This window comes from Mustelus asterias, unplaced genomic scaffold (assembly GCF_964213995.1).
Source record: "Mustelus asterias unplaced genomic scaffold, sMusAst1.hap1.1 HAP1_SCAFFOLD_50, whole genome shotgun sequence".
Taxonomy (NCBI): Eukaryota; Metazoa; Chordata; class Chondrichthyes; order Carcharhiniformes; family Triakidae; genus Mustelus; species Mustelus asterias.
Genome location: NW_027590123.1, coordinates 1048422 through 1066153, shown reverse-complemented (window position 1 = coordinate 1066153; position 17732 = coordinate 1048422). Strand labels below are relative to the sequence as shown.

The following is a 17732-nucleotide window of genomic DNA, read 5'->3' as shown; positions in this document are numbered from 1 at the left end:
AAGGGTTAAGGTTTTAATTAATAATAAGATACAACGATGCGTCACCCTGTTTGACATGAAATAATACAAAATGAGGATTAGTCATTTCAAAATATGTTCCTAATTCAATATATATTTTGGAGGGGGTCCACCTCGGGGTGCCATTCACTCACTCATCTGTCCTAATTTAAACAAGAGGTGGGATGGCGAGAGTCCGGATTGCGAAGAGTCACACCATGGAAACGACAGCACTCTGACCTTTGACATTCGGCCTTTCTCCCAAAAGACATACACACACGCGCACACGCACACACGCACACACGCGCACACACACATAAACACAGGCACACACACACAAACACACGCACACACACACAGATACACACATACGCTTGCTCAATAATTGCCAGTCTCCAGTCGAATGGTTGTTGGTGTGTAACACCAAATGTTCTTTTCTTTCAACAGAGGAGTTAACGAGTAGTGAAAGATTTTTAAAAAAACATTGTTGATGCAGGCACCTGTCGCCAGTGGCTCAGCAATGTGCAGTGTAATAGAAGTTGAACTGGCTGACAAATTGTCCCCCCAATGCCTGCTTTGTGAGGAATTTAAACAAAAGGTCCTTCAACAAATCAATCCTCAACAATGGCAAAGAAGAGCAAGGATCCGCCTAAATTTAAATTCGGTTCGCTGGATTCAGATGCTCACCATTCGACCAGAGATCCTACAACAGAGCATCCAGCTGCTATTTGCAGCGATGTTGGGTTTGCTGAAGGGCATTTCATTTTAAATTCGCAAAAAGTGGTAATCTAAACACAGGGAAATTTCAGCAAATTCCACCGCAGTCACATTGCAGATGATGCAGCGAATGACTCTCCTGGCGTCATTGCATCAGCCCCAGAGGACAATTGCTCATGAATACACAGCGCTGAAAGGCAGGGAAGCCATAGTGGGCAAGGGGTCCACCTACATGTGGCATTCAGTCACTCACCTGTCCCAATTTAATCAAGAAGTCGGAGCGAGAGGCCAGAGTGCGTTACACCTTAGAATTGGCAGCACTCTGATCGAAGACAGGAGACTTTTCTACCACAACGCAGACACACACACACACACGCGCGCGCACTTACGCACGCACGCACTTGCCGAACTCCAGTCAATTTATTCTTGTACGACACCAACTGCTTCCCTCTTTCAACGGAGGAGTTAAAGAGTAGCGAAAATATGAAAAGCATTGACGTTGCAGGCATCTGGTGCCAGACGTTCAGCAATGTGCATTGTGATAGTCGTTGAACTGGCTGGTAAATTGCCTTCTCGATTCGTGCTTTGTAACAAATTTAAACAAAATGCCCTTCAGCATATCAATCATCTGTACTTGCAAAAGGCTTCTCGGCCTTTTGGCTAAGATCAAGTGTAGTATGGATTGGATGCTGCACTTGGTTGAGGTCATTAGGTTACATTGAAGCTTCATATGTTTCATATGAAGCAATTTTTAAAAGCGGTATCTCGGCCTTTTGGCTCAGATGCAAAAGAGATGAAGTCTTGGAGGAGGAATTGCTTTCCCTCCTCCAATCAGCTTGGCTCATGTAGATCGGGCCCAGGACAGGGTAAATGGTCGCTTGCCCTGTCTTGCCAGCCTGGATCGGAAATGTCTCAACTTGTTGAGACTCTGAATTGGACTTGATTTGATTGAATTGGAAAAGTATGTTAAAAAAATCAAAAAAAAATCTGTACTTGCAAAAGGCTTCTCGGCCCTTTGGCTAAAATCAAGTGTCGTATGGATCGGATGCTGCGCTTGGTCATTAGGTTACATTTAAGCTTCATTTGAAGCAATTTTTAAAAGTGGCATATCGGCCTTTTGGCTAAGATGCAAAGGCCTTGGAGGAGGTGAGTCTGCACCTACTCCAATTAGCTTGGCTCATGTAGGTCAGGCGCAAGACAGGAGTGAAGGCCTTGTCTTGTCAGCTTGGATCGGAAATTTCTCAACTTGTTGAGACCATGAATTGGACTTGATTTGATAGAATTGAAAAAGTATTTTTTAACAATCTGCATTTGCAAATTGAAACAAGGTCCCGCCGAGATTTGAACTCGGATCGCTGGATTCAAAGTCCAGAGTGCTCACCATTACACCACGGAACCCACCACACGACAACGAGCTGCAAATGGTCGCTCAATATTTGTGCCAATTTGGACAGCCGGGAGCAATATCAGTCCCATTGCACAAGCCCATCAATTACCCACAGCAATTCATATTTACATTACCCTTGTTGGTTCCTCCTGAAAAAAAATGAGTAAGCTGTCTTCAACTGCATTAAATTTCATGTAGCTCACCACGTGCAAAGAGCAATGCTGGTATCGAACTGTTATAAAACTGACTGTGGTAAAAAATTCTGGTAAAAATGGATGGATGGATGGATGGATGGATGGATGGATGGATGGATGGATTAAATGTTCTGGTAAAAATGATTTGCATTAACTTCAGCGTCTTTTTTTCTCGTTCAATTTGGATTAGTTTTCTTTGACTGAACTTTATCTCCTTACGTCGTTAAAGGGTTGAGATTTTAAAAAAATTAGATACACGGATGTGTCACCCTGTTTGACATGAAATGAAATAAAATGAGGATTAATCATTTCAAAAGATGTTACCAATTGAATATATATTTTGCAGGGGGTCCACCTACGGGTGCCATTCACTCACTCATCTGTCCCAATATAAGCCTGAGTTGGGACGGCGAAAGTTCAGATTGCTAAGCATGACACCATGGAAACGGTCGCACTCTGACGTACGACACGAGGACTTTCTCGCAAAACACACACGCACACACACACACACATACACACTCTTGCTCAATAATTGCCAGTCTCCAGTCGAATGGTTACTTACTGCCGAGGAATGGAGAGCTGGAGTTCATCCAGGAAAGCAGCAAAGTTTAAAAATAATGAGAACCAACCAATGTTCACCTGGTCCATCATTCCTTGTGTCAGTCAATCCATTCTGTTATGCTCTTCATCACAAACTTTCCCTTTTAATCTAATTATTGAGTGATTCCCGTCTTCAATGCCGCAGGAACTCAACAGCTTAATTAATGTTTCGTGAGAAACGAGATAGTTCCGAAATTTGAATCAATTTGAAATAAAACCGGTTGGAAACGCTCCTGGCTGGTCTCGAAAGGTGGATTTTCAGCGTGTGGAGCAAACGTGCTAACCACTACACGACAGAAACAGTCCATGTGCATGGAGTAGTTTCAGCTTACTGGTGGAGCAACCACGCTCATTCGACAAGCCGGTCAGTTGCTCACTTTACATTCTATCTGCTGGTTCCTCTAATCAAAATGAATGATGATGCATTCTACTGCATTTAATTTTAGGAATCACATCTTTGACCAAAGATGTTCACAACGTTTATAGTAATATAAGTGAAAATCTGACAGTGGAGGGATTTGATCCACTCCTCTACAAATATCGCTATCCTAAATTTAGTGCCTTCGACCAAAAGATAAAACGCTGGAAAATCTTAGCAGGTCTGGCAGCATCTGTAAGGAGAGAAAAGAGCTGACGTTTCGATTCCAGATGACCCTTTGTCAAAGGTAAAATGCATACAAAATGGGAGATATTTATGCTGCAGGGGGATGGGAACGAAGGATGAGTCATAGCTATAGAAACCAGGGGTAAATACTGCTAATAGCTATCCACAGAGAGAATAAAGGGTGTAGATGGCTAAATGGCAGAGAAGCTGCAAGCTGTATCAGATGAAAATGTTGGGGGGGCGGGGGGGGGGGGGGCGGCTGTGGTGGCGGGGTGATCGGTGGGATGGGACAGAGGTAGAATGTTGAAAAGGGGAAGTGGTGGGGGGGGGGAAGAAGATAAGGGGAGGGGGATGAAGTAGGGGGACAGTAGGAAGAAAAATGAAGAAAGACAATAAAGAAATAAAAGTTAGAGAACAGTAAAAAATTAAATAAAATAGAGTGAAAACAAAGGGGGACGAGATGGGGTAGAGCAAATTATCTGAAGTTGTTGAATTCGATGTTGAGACCGGAAAGCTGTAAAGTGCCTTGCCAGAAGATGAGATGCTGTTCCTCCAATTTGCGTTGAGCTTCACTGGAACATTGCACCAAGCTAAGGATAGACATGTGGGCATGAGAGCAGGATCGTATGTTAAAGTGGAAAGGAACCAGAAAGTCAGAATCCTGATTGCGCACATAAAGAAAGTGCTCAGCAAAGCAATCACCCACTCTGATATAGAGGAGACCACATTGGGAGCAGCAAATACAATACACCAAATTGAAAGAGGTGCAAGTGAAACGCTGCTTAACCTGGAATGTATGTTTTGGACTTCGGGTGGTGAGCATAGAATAGGTAAATGGACAGATGTGACACCTTCTGCAACAGCAATGGAAGGTGACGGGGGAGGTGTTCCGAATAGTGGAAGAGTGGACCAGGTTATCCCAGAGGGAACGGTCTCTGTGGAATGTTGACAGAAGGAGTGAAGGGCAGATGTGTTTGGTGGTGGCATCATCATACACATCATTCGACGGTCTTAACAAAAAACCTTTCCTGTTTTTTGCAGACATAAAGGAACACAAGCTATTCCATGCGCCACCACACGAAGACACTCGACATCTGTCTCCAGCAATACCATCTTACTCTCTCTCAACGCTGTCCCAGTCCCCATTTTCATTTCATCCTCTGCATCATTCGACATATTAACAAAAACACTTTTCCTGTTTCTTGCAGATGTAAAGGAACACAAGCTTCATTCCATGCATCTTAGTGTCTTCGACTTCCCATCAATGCCACCAGCAGAAGTCATTGCTATCAAGCCGGTATTGGCAGTGAACAGAATCAATGGAGTTGGATTAGATCACACTGGATTAGATCGCCATCTAAAATCTGTGTGGATCCCCAGCTCAACAACTTCAGAACATCTCTCCTCCATCTTCACCCCATTTCCATGTATTTTGTTTTGTTAAATTTCATCTTATTTATATATTTTTATTATTTTATATTGCTTATATATATTAATTTCCATGTTTTGCATTGTTTATTTAAAATCTCACTTTCGATCTTGTTGCCCCCTCTCCCTCCACCCCACTCGGGCCATCTCTTACATATTCTTTGCCCTGCCATTTACACATTCTGATCTCTAAATGGGCTGCCATCGTAGCCATGATTAATTCCCTTTGTTTTTTATTTATTTATATGTGACACCTTGGTCATCCACCCAACACCCATATCCCTCAGCATTACAGTATAAATCTCGTCCAAATTTATTTGTCTTCAGCTCTAACGAAGGGTCATCCAGACAGTGAACGTTCAGTCTATTCTCTCTTCGCAGGTGCTTTCAGACCTGTTAAGATTTTCCAGCATTTTCTGTTCTTGTTTCAGATTCCAGCATCCGCAGTAAATGTGTTCATATGAAGGGGCACTTGTCAGACAGACTTGTCCCTGGTGTACAAAAAGTAAATGTTGGAATAGAAGCAAAGCGCCAAGTTAGCATGCGTAGTTTAGATTAAAAACCTTGGAGGCAGTTTCCTGGTAGTCCAGTGATTAGGATTTGGCGCAATCACCACAGTTGTTAGAGATTGCGGTTTCGGAAGATGCTGTGAAAGAAGGTTTGACCAGAATATTGAATCAAATAGGTTTATATGCAAACATCAATTTTTGGTGGAAGCCTGTGGCTCTGTTAGTTAATATTAAGTTATTGTAAACATTGTTATTTTTAAAGGAAGAAACCTATAAATATTTCTAAATAACATCTCACTCCAACATCACTGAGCCCGTGCGTTGAACACACATGCCCATTCTACGCATATGCATCAAACACACAATCCACTCCCTTCAATCATTTATTTCATTTACAATGTGGCGTTTATCTATTTAACACATTGTTCTATTCCAATCCCTCATGACTCCCGGGCTGCAGCTTACGGCTGTGGAGATATTTCATCGTTAGAGAGAAGCTAATTTAATTGGGACCTCAGGCACAGGTACTGAAAAATCAAACGCTGTTTCCTTCCGTTATCTTCACCCGAGTGATTGGAAGGGTTAAACGGCCAAAAATCCTTTCAATTCCTGTCAAATTCCCTGTCGTGCGAGAAAGAAATTCACTTTGTCCCTTTCGTCCCTCCACCAATAGAATTAAATGGAGATAAAGGAGCTGTGAAATTATTGGTTGAATTCAGGAAAACAGGAGCTTGAGTCGATTGGATGCCACGTGATGACGTTGTTGGCAATGAACCAATCAGCAGGAGCCAGGATGTGACTCAACTTCTACCCATTTCTTGCCGCAAACAATTTCAGCTTCAACCAGCTCTGGTCAAATCCGTCCGAGCTCCCTTCAAACATGTTTCCTGTTACGCTGTACTTATTCCTCACAGCGTCAGCTCTTTTAACCGGTAGGTTCACAAGTTATTCAATTCTGTGTTTCACATCTTTACCACACATTATATTCTGTTGAGCTCAATGGGCTCAATGCAAGGGGCGAGGGGTGGGTGATCGGGGAAATGGATTGATCCCAATTTCGAAAAGTCATTCGGATCTCGCTGGTCTCAAAACAGAACACTGTTTGTTGGGAGTTGGCACATTTACCCCAAGGAATGAGAGAGGAAGAGTTGGGCTGAGATTCAAACTCCTCTGGTGCCAGTGAATGTCTTTGCAAACGCCAGACTTTAAAACACAGAGAGTGAGCAGTTCCTGTTACAGTTACAGAGGAACTGATCTCGTTAGTAAGTGTAGAATGTTTATGATGGAAGTTTTATTCGATCACCACAAGCACCTTCCCGTTCCAGCGAATATACTGTGAAAAATATATTTCCGTTCAGTTGTCTGATTTGTCTTTGAGGTTATTATTGTGGGCGGTACGGTGACACAGTGGTTAGCATTGCTTCCTCACAGCTCCAGGAAACTGGGTTCGATTCACGGTTTAGGTCACTGTCTGTGTGGAGTTTGCACGTTCTTCCCGTGTCTGCGTGAGTTTCCTCCGGGTGCTCTGGTTTCCTCCCATTCCAAAGATGTGCTGGTTAGTTGCATTGGCCATGCTAAGTTTGAGAGTTTGAGACCCTTTGTGCCCTGGGATACGTAGGTTAGATGGATTAGCAGGGTAAATATGTGGAGGTACGGGGATAGGGCCTCCGTAAGATTGTTGTCAGTGCAGACTCGATAAGTCGAATGGCCTCCTTCTGCACTGTCGTGACTTTATGACTTTGTTGTTCAACATGGCGGGCAGATTCTGGGCGGAAACAGACAAGTCGCATTGTGTAAGTTAATATTTATTTGTACCCTTACAGGACATTCCCGAGAAGATTCTGTTACACAGCCACCGGCTGCAGTCACCGTCACTGAAGGAGATGATGTTAGGTTGTTCTGTAATTATACAACGTCAAGCAACCACATTTATCTATTCTGGTACCGTCAGTATCCCAGCGGGTCCATGGAGTATCTAGTGCAGACAAATAAATACACCGGGAACACAGACAGATCTTCAGAGTGCCGTTTTTCTGCGGAGCTGAAGGTGTCTAAAACAGAGCTGGCAGACTCCGTGGTGTATTACTGCGCACTGAGACCCACAGAACTCACAGCTGGGCTGAACCTGTACAAAACTGTCAGAGCCTCACTCAACATAACAGAGCATTAGACAAACGTTGTGATCAGAGTGAGTCTTGTTGGCATCTTAAAATTTTAATTCCAATACACTTTTTTATTATTAAATATATTACCAAACTAAAACAATGGGGGCAGTTTAGAGAATGGGCATTAGAATATTTCTAGAGTTTGATGTCCCAAACTGTTTCCCTGTCACTGTGGGAAACACAGCAGCCAATTTGGCATCAGCGTGTCATTTCATTCAATAATATTGCAGCTTTCTGACTGTTTCAGTAATTGTGATTGGTGAACAGATATCAAGCAGGACATTTCTCCTTCTCTTCTTGGAAACAGTGAACATGTGATACGGCACCTCCACCTGAGAGGAAAGACGGAAGATTTCACAGGTTATCGAGAGGCTGGCAGCTCTGACGGTGCAGCATTCCTTGAGCACTACAGTGTCTCTTCGGTAAATTCCCGGATTCTTATTCCTGCCAGACTGCCGATGTCCTCTGGAGTGGAAAGAATTTCTGAATAGACTGCAGACAGAACCCGGGAAATCAGAGGAGGTGGTGAACATTCATTAACCCAATACGGGAGACAAACGGACTGAACTAAAGAAAATGAAATTAAAAATAAACTTTACTGGGACCGTGGAAGCATATGGACAATGAAGTTAATCTCTAGAAAGAAATTTGACTCGTAAACAGAAGGAAATATATTTATTGACAGCCTTTTACAGACTCCAGATATCCCAAAGCACTTTCTAACCCAAGGAAACTCATTTGTACTGTAGTCGCTGTGGTGATGTTAGAAACGTTATTAACACGGAAATCAGTGGGAATGTTTAATTCTCTGTCCAAAAGGGTTGCTACACTGATCCTGGAGTAAAGACGTTGAGGAGTACAGATATTTTCCGATTACTTTCCGCTGAGCACTGTGCTCTCTCATCCCCACTGTATCCTTCCCAGTCTTTCTTACACACTGTCTCTGAGGTTAACACGAATCGATTGACGAGCCTCCGCTTAATGTGGTGCTCTCTCTCTCATCCCCACTTCATCTTTCCCAGTAACTCTTCCGCACTGTCACTGAGATTAACGACAAAGGAACGAAAAGTCGCGACACGGATCTAAGTATTTGAACTGCGTTCTGAACAATGATGTGTGCAGGCTTACACGTGTCCCCTTGTGTTCTGAAATCTGCGGCCTTGTTAATAAACCTCAGGTGCTGTATCTGTTCAATGCCATCGGTAGCCTATTCTCCGTTTATTATTTTAAAGTTTATTGATCATTGTCACAAGAAAGGTGACATTAATACTGCAATGAAGTGAATGTGAAATCCCCTAGTCGGGATAATGAGTAAAGCCAAAATTTACCGGTCGGGCAACTTGCTGTGGTCGGTCTTTCAGTGACATGTTTCAGAACATTCAACGATTTAAATAGCAAGTAAATATTAGAAATGTTAAAGAAAAAAACACATGCTAGTCAGTAGGGATAGGCGAGGTGATGAATGAATACTTTTCTTCAGTGTTCACCAAGGAGAGGGGTCATGTTTTTGAGGAAGAGAAGGTGTTACAGGCTAATAGGCTGGAGGAAATAGATAGAACATAGAACATAGAACAGTACAGCACAGAACAGGCCCTTCAGCCCACGATGTTGTGCCGAGTTTTATCTGAAACAAAGATCAAGCTATCCCACTCCCTATCATGCTGATGTGCTCCATGTGCCTATCCAATAACCGCTTAAACGTTCCCAAAGTGTCTGACTCCACTATCACTGCAGGCAGTCCATTCCACACCCCAACCACTCTCTGCGTAAAGAACCTACCTCTGATATCCTTCCTGCATCTCCCAGCACGAACCCTATAGTTATGCCCCCTTGTAATAGCTCCATCCACCCGAGGAAATAGTCTTTGAACGTTCACTCTATCTATCCCCTTCATCATTTTATAAACCTCTATTAAGTCTCCCCTCAGCCTGCTCCGCTCCAGAGAGAACAGCCCTAGCTCCCGCAACCTTTCCTCATAAGACCTATCCTCCAAACCAGGCAGCATCCTGGTAAATCTCCTCTGCACTCTCTCCAGCGCTTCCACATCCTTCCTATAGTGAGGCGACCAGAACTGCACACAATACTCCAAATGTGGTCTCACCAAGGTCCTGTACAGTTGCAGCATAACCCCACGGCTCTTAAACTCCAACCCCCTGTTAATAAAAGCTAACACACTATAGGCCTTCTTCACAGCTCTACCCACTTGAGTGGCAACCTTTAGAGATCTGTGGATATGAACCCCAAGATGTCTCTGTTCCTCCACAGTCTTCAGAACCCTACCTTTGACCCTGTAATCCACATTTAAATTAGTCCTACCAAAATGAATCACCTCACATTTATCAGGGTTAAACTCCATTTGCCATTTTTCAGCCCAGCTTTGCATCCTATCTATGTCTCTTTGCAGCCTACAACAGCCCTCCACCTCATCCACTACTCCACCAATCTTGGTGTCATCAGCAAATTTACTGATCCATCCTTCAGCCTCCTCCTCTCAGTCATTAAAAAAATCGGAGGGATGTTCGGAGGGAGGATGTACTGGCAGTTTTGAATAAAATGAAGTTCGATAAGTCCCCTGGGCCTGATGAAATATATCCTAGGATTCTTGGGGGGCAAGGGATGAGAATGCAGAGCCTTTGGCTTTGATCTTTGGGTCCTCACTGCCCACGCGGATGGTGCCAGAGGACTGGAGAGTGGCGAATGTTGTTCCTCTGTTTAAGAAAGGGAATAGAAATGACCCTGGTAATTATAGACCAGTTAGTCTTACTTCGGTGGTTCGTAAATTGATGGAAAAGATCCTTAGGGATAGGATTTACGACCATTTAGAAAGATGCGGATTAATCCGGGATAGTCAGCACGGATTCGTGAAGGGCAAGTCGTGCCTCACAAATTTGATAGAATTTTTTGAGGAGGTAACTAAGTGTGTTGATGAAGGTAGGGCAGTTGATGTCATATACATGGATTTTAGTAAGGCGTTTGATAAGGCCCCCCATGGTCGGCTTATGATGAAAGTAAGGAGGTGTGGGATAGAGGGAAAGTTGGCCGATTGGATAGGTAACTGGCTATCTGATCGAAGACAGAGGGTGGTGGTGGATAGAATATTTTCGGACTGGAGGCAGGTTGCTAGCGGAGTGCCACAGGGATCAGTGCTTGGTCCTCTGCTCTTTATGATTTTTATTAATGACTTAGAGGAGGGGGCTGAGGACTGGAACAGTAAATTTGCTGATGACACCAAGATTCGTGGGAGGAGTGGATGAGGTGGAGGGCTGTTGTAGGCTGCAAAGAGACATAGATAGGATGCAAAGCTGGGCTGAAAAATGGCAAATGGAGTTTAACCCTGATAAATGTGAGGTGATTCATTTTGGTAGGACTAATTTAAATGTGGATTACAGGGTCAAAGTTAGGGCTCTGAAGACTGTGGAGGAACAGAGAGATCTTGGGGTCCATATTCACAGATCTCTAAAGGTTGCCACTCAAGTGGATAGAGCTGTGAAGAAGACCTAGAGTGTGTTAGCATTTATTAACATGGGGTTGGAGTTTAAGAGCCGTGGGGTTATGCTGCAACTGTACAGGACCTTGGTGAGACCACATTTGGAATATTGTGTGCAGTTCTGGTCACCTCACTATAGGAAGGATGTGGAAGCGCTGGAAAGTGTGCAGAGGAGATTTACCAGGATGCTGCCTGGCTTGGAGGGTAGCTCTTATGAGGAAAGGTTGAGGGAGCCAGGGCTGTTCTCTCTGGAGCGGGGGAGGCTGAGGGGAGACTTCATAGATGTTTATAAAATGATGAAGGGGATAGATAGAGTGAACGTTCAAAGACTATTTCCTCGGGTGGATGGAGCTATTACAAGGGGGCATAGCTATAGGGTTCATGGTGGGAGACATAGGAAGGATATCAGAGGTAGGTTCTTTACGCAGAGAGTGGTTGGGGTGTGGAATGGACTCCCTGCAGTGATAGTGGAGTCAGACACTTTGGGAACATTTAAGCGGTTATTGGATTGGCACATGGAGCACACCAGGATGATAGGGAGTGGGATAACTTAATCTTGGTTTCAGATAAAGCTCGGCACAACATCGTGGACCGAAGGGCCTGTTCTGTGCTGTACTGTTCTATGTTCGACTTTTATTTATGATTTAATCTGATCTTCAACCCGTTTATTAATGCTTTTCAGTGTCTTCAATTTCCCTTTCGATAGTTCCCTCATGTTCTGCCCATTTCTCCTATGAAGATTGAACGTTTCTATTTCAATTTGCTGCTCGCTCATTGTGGTTTACATCGTCCTTCTTTTTTCTTCTCCATCTCTGTTCTCATCTATCTTCATTTCTGACGGAATTTTAACAATTAGATTCTATATTTTATTTTGTGTTGCGCTCATTTCCTTTGTTAATGGACTTTTTATAATTCCATTCACTCTGCCGATACTCCGGACTCAGCAGAGTTGCTCTCGCAGTCTGTGCATGTTTTTGTATGGGCTCACCCTATGTTTGTCACACTGTGGCTCACGGCGCAGAGATAGGTGGCAGTGTCTGTAACTTTGGCGTCTCTCACAGTCAGGGCGCTGAATTTGCTGCCTCCGCCGATTGAGGCAGTGATCCTCTCGCGTTAATCGGTTTCTGTTCTGGCCATCACCAGATACTGGGGTGGCTGATTCGGGGACTGTCTGTACCAATATGCGTTGCTAAATGTAGTGGTCGTGGTGCAGTTCATGGATACGGATCCCCCTTCACTCACAACATTTCCACCGAGGAAGCTGCATCACCTCATCTGCTCCAGTCACCCCAGTGCATGTCAGAGCGAAACTCAGCAAAGAGAGTCTGTAAATTCGAAGCTTTTTTCAGATCATATGAAATTTCTGCTGAAGCAGTTGTCCAGGGAGTTCAGATGAGAACCAGGACCTGGGTTTAATATTCGGAAGAATTTACAAGGAGTCAAACGCCTGCTTCGTATCCAACTGAGGCGCCTATCTGTCGAACTGATCAAAGAAGCTGAGACTCGGGTTTTATCCGCCCACACTCACTGACATCGATTCTACTGGAATCGGAGATGAAGAATTGAAGCCGGAATAAATAAACCCCATCAGTGACCCCATGTTTCCGGTTACAAATCTCTTCCCACGTGTCTAACTAGGAAACTATTTCGTCCGATCGGAACTCTGACTGAAGCTAGCACGGGGTGAATCCATTCACTGGCAGACAGCTCACCAGCTACCAACCCCACAGCACCACAGCGGATACAGGGAAATGCAGTGAGAGCATTCCGAGACACGACAGCAAAATATACAGGGTGAAGTTTGGAAAGGGTGTCTTCAAATATCCAACTCCACTTTTACAGAGCAGACAACAACGATGCTGCTACTCAGCTTCTGGATTGTGCGGGGAACATTCCTGACAGGTAATTATGGACCAAACGCATTTCATATCTACTTTAATTTTACAAATTTGTTTTTGAACTGAATTTTACGTATTCAGTTGTTCTGATCTGTTTTCGTTCGAACATGTTTTTCAGATCTGGGTCATGGAGATTCTGTTACTCAGTCGCTGTCCTCAGAATAACAGACAGAAGGAGAAACGGTGACTTTAAACTGTACCTTTGATACTACAATGAGCAACTACAATTTACACTGGTACCGGCAACACCCTGTGTTACAGTGGGGAAGAACTCATTGTTTGGTGAAGATGTAGCAGATTTTGCTGAAAGCCGCTTCTCTGGAGAACTTCAGGCATCGAGTAAATTCACCAGTTTGACCATCTCGGGTCTGCAGCTGACTGACACTGCCTTGTACTACTGCGCTCTCGCTGAAACTCACAGTGATGGAAAGCAGTCTGACTGCTGCACAAAAACTGTCTTTAACTATAGGTTGAAAACCCTGTCTGCTGCGGGTTGCTCAGAATCGCGGGCAGATGCAGCCATAATGTGACTGTCAGTTATGCAAGATTGCTCATTAACCTGTGATCAGCCCAAGTGTGTCCAGTATCCTGCCACTTCAATCATTGTGTCTCTCTGAGTCTGTGAGATCTCTCAGTTATGAGCTGGCTGATATCGAAAGGAAATCCCTCGAGCCGAGCTGATTTCAGCATCTCGATAGGGGAACGGGTGCACTTTTCCGGATGGGGTTGCGGGGATGAAACCCTGCTCTGTTAATTGGCAGCTGCAAATTCTTGGTTGCTTTATAGTAACAAGCATCATTGAGGAAACATTCTGAAGTTCACTGGTCATTGGGGAAATTCTGTGCTCAATGTCTATTTAAAAGATCACAGTCACTTCATTGTGAAATTTCTTCATTGTGTATACACTTTCTCGGAAGCTGTACATCTCTCGGATCAAATAAACCCAGTGACCAGGCCGCGGTAATAGACTTCAGAAACCTGTCAGGGGAGAGGGGGATTGAGTTGTTCAATATTAGAGACACGGAAACTGCATCCAAGGGCAACAACTGAGCTAAATGGAATAGATTTAAGAAGATCGGCGATAGCACAAATGCAAGTTAAAATAAACTAATATAACTCCTCAAATGTTGCTCACCTCTTGTTGAGATTGTGTTTTTTTTCTGACCTCTTGGGAAGTTCCCTGTGACTTACATGGAGAGTGAATTATTGATTATGTTTACCAGCGTAAGACCGCCATCTAGTGGTACCTAACTGGAACTCCCATGTGTGGGGTTATTGTCTGGGATCCGCTCTATCTCTGCAGCAGTGTGGGCTCCGTGGCACAGTGATACACGGCGGTGTCAGAGAGAAGCATCCCGGCAACATCAAAAAGAACAGTTTTATTTCCTTTGCGCAAAACAGCAAGAACATCTGTCCGGTAGATCTTGAAACGTATCTCCCGTGCCATATATCTTCAATAATATTTATTTTAAATATTAATGTACACAATAATCCCGAACTGCAACTCCAGACAATATCTCCCATGGGGAATGGGTCACAAAATTCTTATACAGTGCCTGGTGACAAATAGGCGAATGCACCACCCGAGCACATGTTGCAAACTTCCATTCCAATTTAGGAATGAAAGTTTGCAAAAGGGAATGAACAATCTTATTCCATATTGGCACTTCATCAACCGGATGCCAGTTCCAGCCATCCAGTGCCTGAACTTCCCCGAGACTCACAGAGGCCAGCGCCTGCCGTAAGTGCAAGTCACCACCAGATGGTGATATTGTAATAGTTTAATCGCAAGATAGTGAAACTGCAGTTTGAACTCACAGCTGAGTTTGGTTTTCTTGATATCAGCTGGCCTGGAAGAGGGCAGCCCCAACATCATCACCACCATTTGAAAAGCAATTAGGGAATACAATAAATTGTGGACTCAGCAACGAATCCCACACTCGGTCAAATTAATTTTAAAATGGTTTGTTTTGGAGAAAGTTTTGGTGTCTCGTCCCCCAGTGACCTCGAGTGGTGCGGAATTGCTATCAGTTTTACACTGTTTGAGCTGACCAAATTTGGAGAGCTCCCTGATCACAAATACCATTCCAATAAATCTCCTTCCGGCCTGTCAAGGCCAGTTGTGTGCAGAGTAATATAGCATAGTGTTAAAGATATTTTAAAAATACATAACCTATTTGAATAAAACAGAAAAAATCCGTATCATTCATTCCTGGAATTATACGGTTTTTCCGTTATCATCGCTGGGTCAGTATAGAATGTGCAGAGGTTAATTCCAAACTAAAAGGATGTTTCCTTTGTGACAGGGACAAAAACTTGGGAGATAATGTTAATAAACTCCTCAAGGTCCCCTCAGAAATGATGAGATTATGCCTTTTTGTCACCATGATGTTATTTGGTCTGTGATATCCCCTTCCCCAGAAATCAGTGGTGGCAAGTTCATTGAAAACAATTAGGACGGGGTGAGGTCGATTATTGAATGACCAGGGAGTCAGAGTGTACAGGGGAGACATGGAAATAGAGATGTCACAATTCAATCCGCCAGGATCTTATCAAATGTCGGGCAGTCTCGAGGTGGCACGGTTGCCTACTCCAGCTCCGAATTTGTATGTTCACATGGCCACCAGTGGACTTATTACATTAGTTGATTACAAGTCGCCTTTATACAGAAGTTAAACGTCATAAATGCGCTCATGATATTTTAATGTGCTTTTTGTCTCCTTTACTACCCGTTCCCCACCTGCCCGCCTATGAAACAACCATTTATCATCTCCTCCCTCACTCTCCAGCAGCTTACAACTGGTCTGTTCAGAGCTATATTTAATCAGTGCGTGTTACTGGATCAGAAACAGCGTATCTGCAACCAACTTGTTCCACAAAGTAGTAACTGAGAATTGAGAATGAGCTGCTTGTGCTTCAGGGTGTCTCCTGAGGCTAATCTTGTTTCCCCTTTTCCTTTAACTATTGTTTTTCTGATGATCATTAACAAACCAACCCACACAGCAGAACGCTGTCTCCCACCAGGACATTGGCTGCAGCACAGATCGAGGTGTTTCCTTTCACTGACATCCAGCTCACACAGGACGTCGGATCATTGAGGGCGGGGATTATAACGGGTGGCTTCAGTTATGATTATGTGATGTTTCTCTGTTCCACTGCAGTTCTGCATTTCATTTTCTCAGTCTCTCCTGCTAACTGTTGGGTGACAGTTTGATCCGGGGTTAATTTGGTTTCCTCTCGGTGTGTATCTGAGCGCCTGTGAGCGCCGCTGCACTGCAACAACCGCACTCCTACTTAACGCTCAACAGAACAGAGCTCGCACCAACAATCCAAAGGCAGTTTTTGTGCAGGGGTGAGACAGCTTTCCATCACTGTGATAGCTGTAAAGCGCAGTAATACACGGCGACATCAGTCAGCTGCAGATCCGAAACAGTTAAACTGGTGAATTTAGTCGATGTATGAAGCTCGATAGAGAAACGGCTTTTGGCAAAATCTGCTTTATCTTCACTGTTGTATGTACTTCTCCACACTATAAACTCGGGATGGTTTCCTGGGAGTTGGCGGTACCAGTGTAATGCATAGTTTCTCTGTGTAGTTTCATAGTTACAGGTGAATATGAGCGCTGCTCCTTCTGCCTTAACATCTGAGGGCAGCGGCTGAGTGACAGAATCTCCATGACTCAGATCTGGAATATAATAAATTAATCAGGAAAAGTATAGACCGGTGGCTGGTTGAAATTTGATTCCAATCAAGCTTGGGGAATGGAAGAACGCATCCACATTTACCTGCCAGAAATATTCCCCACACAACCCAGATGCTGAGCAGCCGCATTGTCTCTGTCCGCTCTGTGAAAGGGGAGGGTTGGATATTTAGCCACCCTTTCTAAACCCCGCCCTCAATAATCTGCTGCCGTGTCTCAGGCTGTACTCACCTCACTTCCTTGCTTTTCCATTGGTGCTGTGAGGCCGGCAGATAGCAAAGAGAATCACCCCGAGCTGCATTACAGTCACTATTCTTGCAGAGAAAATGCTTCCCGTATTATCCACCGGAGTTGGGGAAGGAACACCTTCACCTTAATTGTACTAAAGAAAGTAAATAATTTTTGAATGAGTTTGTCACTTTGTTTTCACGGATTTTGCTCCACTATCAGCGTAGTGATAACCATGACTGCAGTGAAATTCCTCTCACGGGCTTTAATTATTATTAATACATGAAGTAATGTCAGCGTTACTGGGAAGTCTAGATTTCAACTCCATTCCTAATTACCCTTGAGAAGGAGAGGGGATGTGCAGGTTCTTAAACTGCTGTGGTCTCTCGGGACTATTAATATGGTGAAAGAGGATGCGTAGCACATCTAGCTTTTCCAGTAATAGAAAGTTCCTCCCGGTGCTGCTGTTTCATCCCAAACTCCAAAGCTATGCAGGTTAGGTGGATTGGCCGAGCTCACATGCCCCTTAGTGTCCCAAGATGTGTGTGTCGGTTAGGGGGATTAGCGGGCTGAATATATGGGCTTCCGGGGATAGGGCCTGAGTAGGATTGGTGTCAGGGAGTCGGTGTAGGTTCAATGGGCCAAATTGCCTCCTTCTGCACTGTAGGGATCCGATGTTTCTATGATATTCAGGCAAGTAGATTTGAAAAAATGGAAAAGCATTGACTGTTGGAACCTGCAGCCGACATTGGAGCATGGTCATTGTCGCATCACACGTCACTGTAGGTAAAACACTCCAGTGTATTCTACCGTTCTGC

At 44.1% G+C, this 17732-nt stretch overlaps 1 non-coding gene and 1 pseudogene across 1 annotated transcript; one reads left to right on the top strand and one right to left on the bottom strand.

Moving 5' to 3' along the window:
• The first annotated feature begins 1354 nt into the window (after positions 1–1354).
• LOC144483253 (U2 spliceosomal RNA) lies at positions 1355–1558 on the top strand (annotated as a pseudogene).
• A 482-nt stretch (positions 1559–2040) lies between these two features.
• On the bottom strand, positions 2041–2112 carry trnaq-uug (transfer RNA glutamine (anticodon UUG)). The gene has a single exon. It is a non-coding gene; the product is annotated as a tRNA-Gln (tRNA).
• Positions 2113–17732: the final 15620 nt, after the last annotated feature.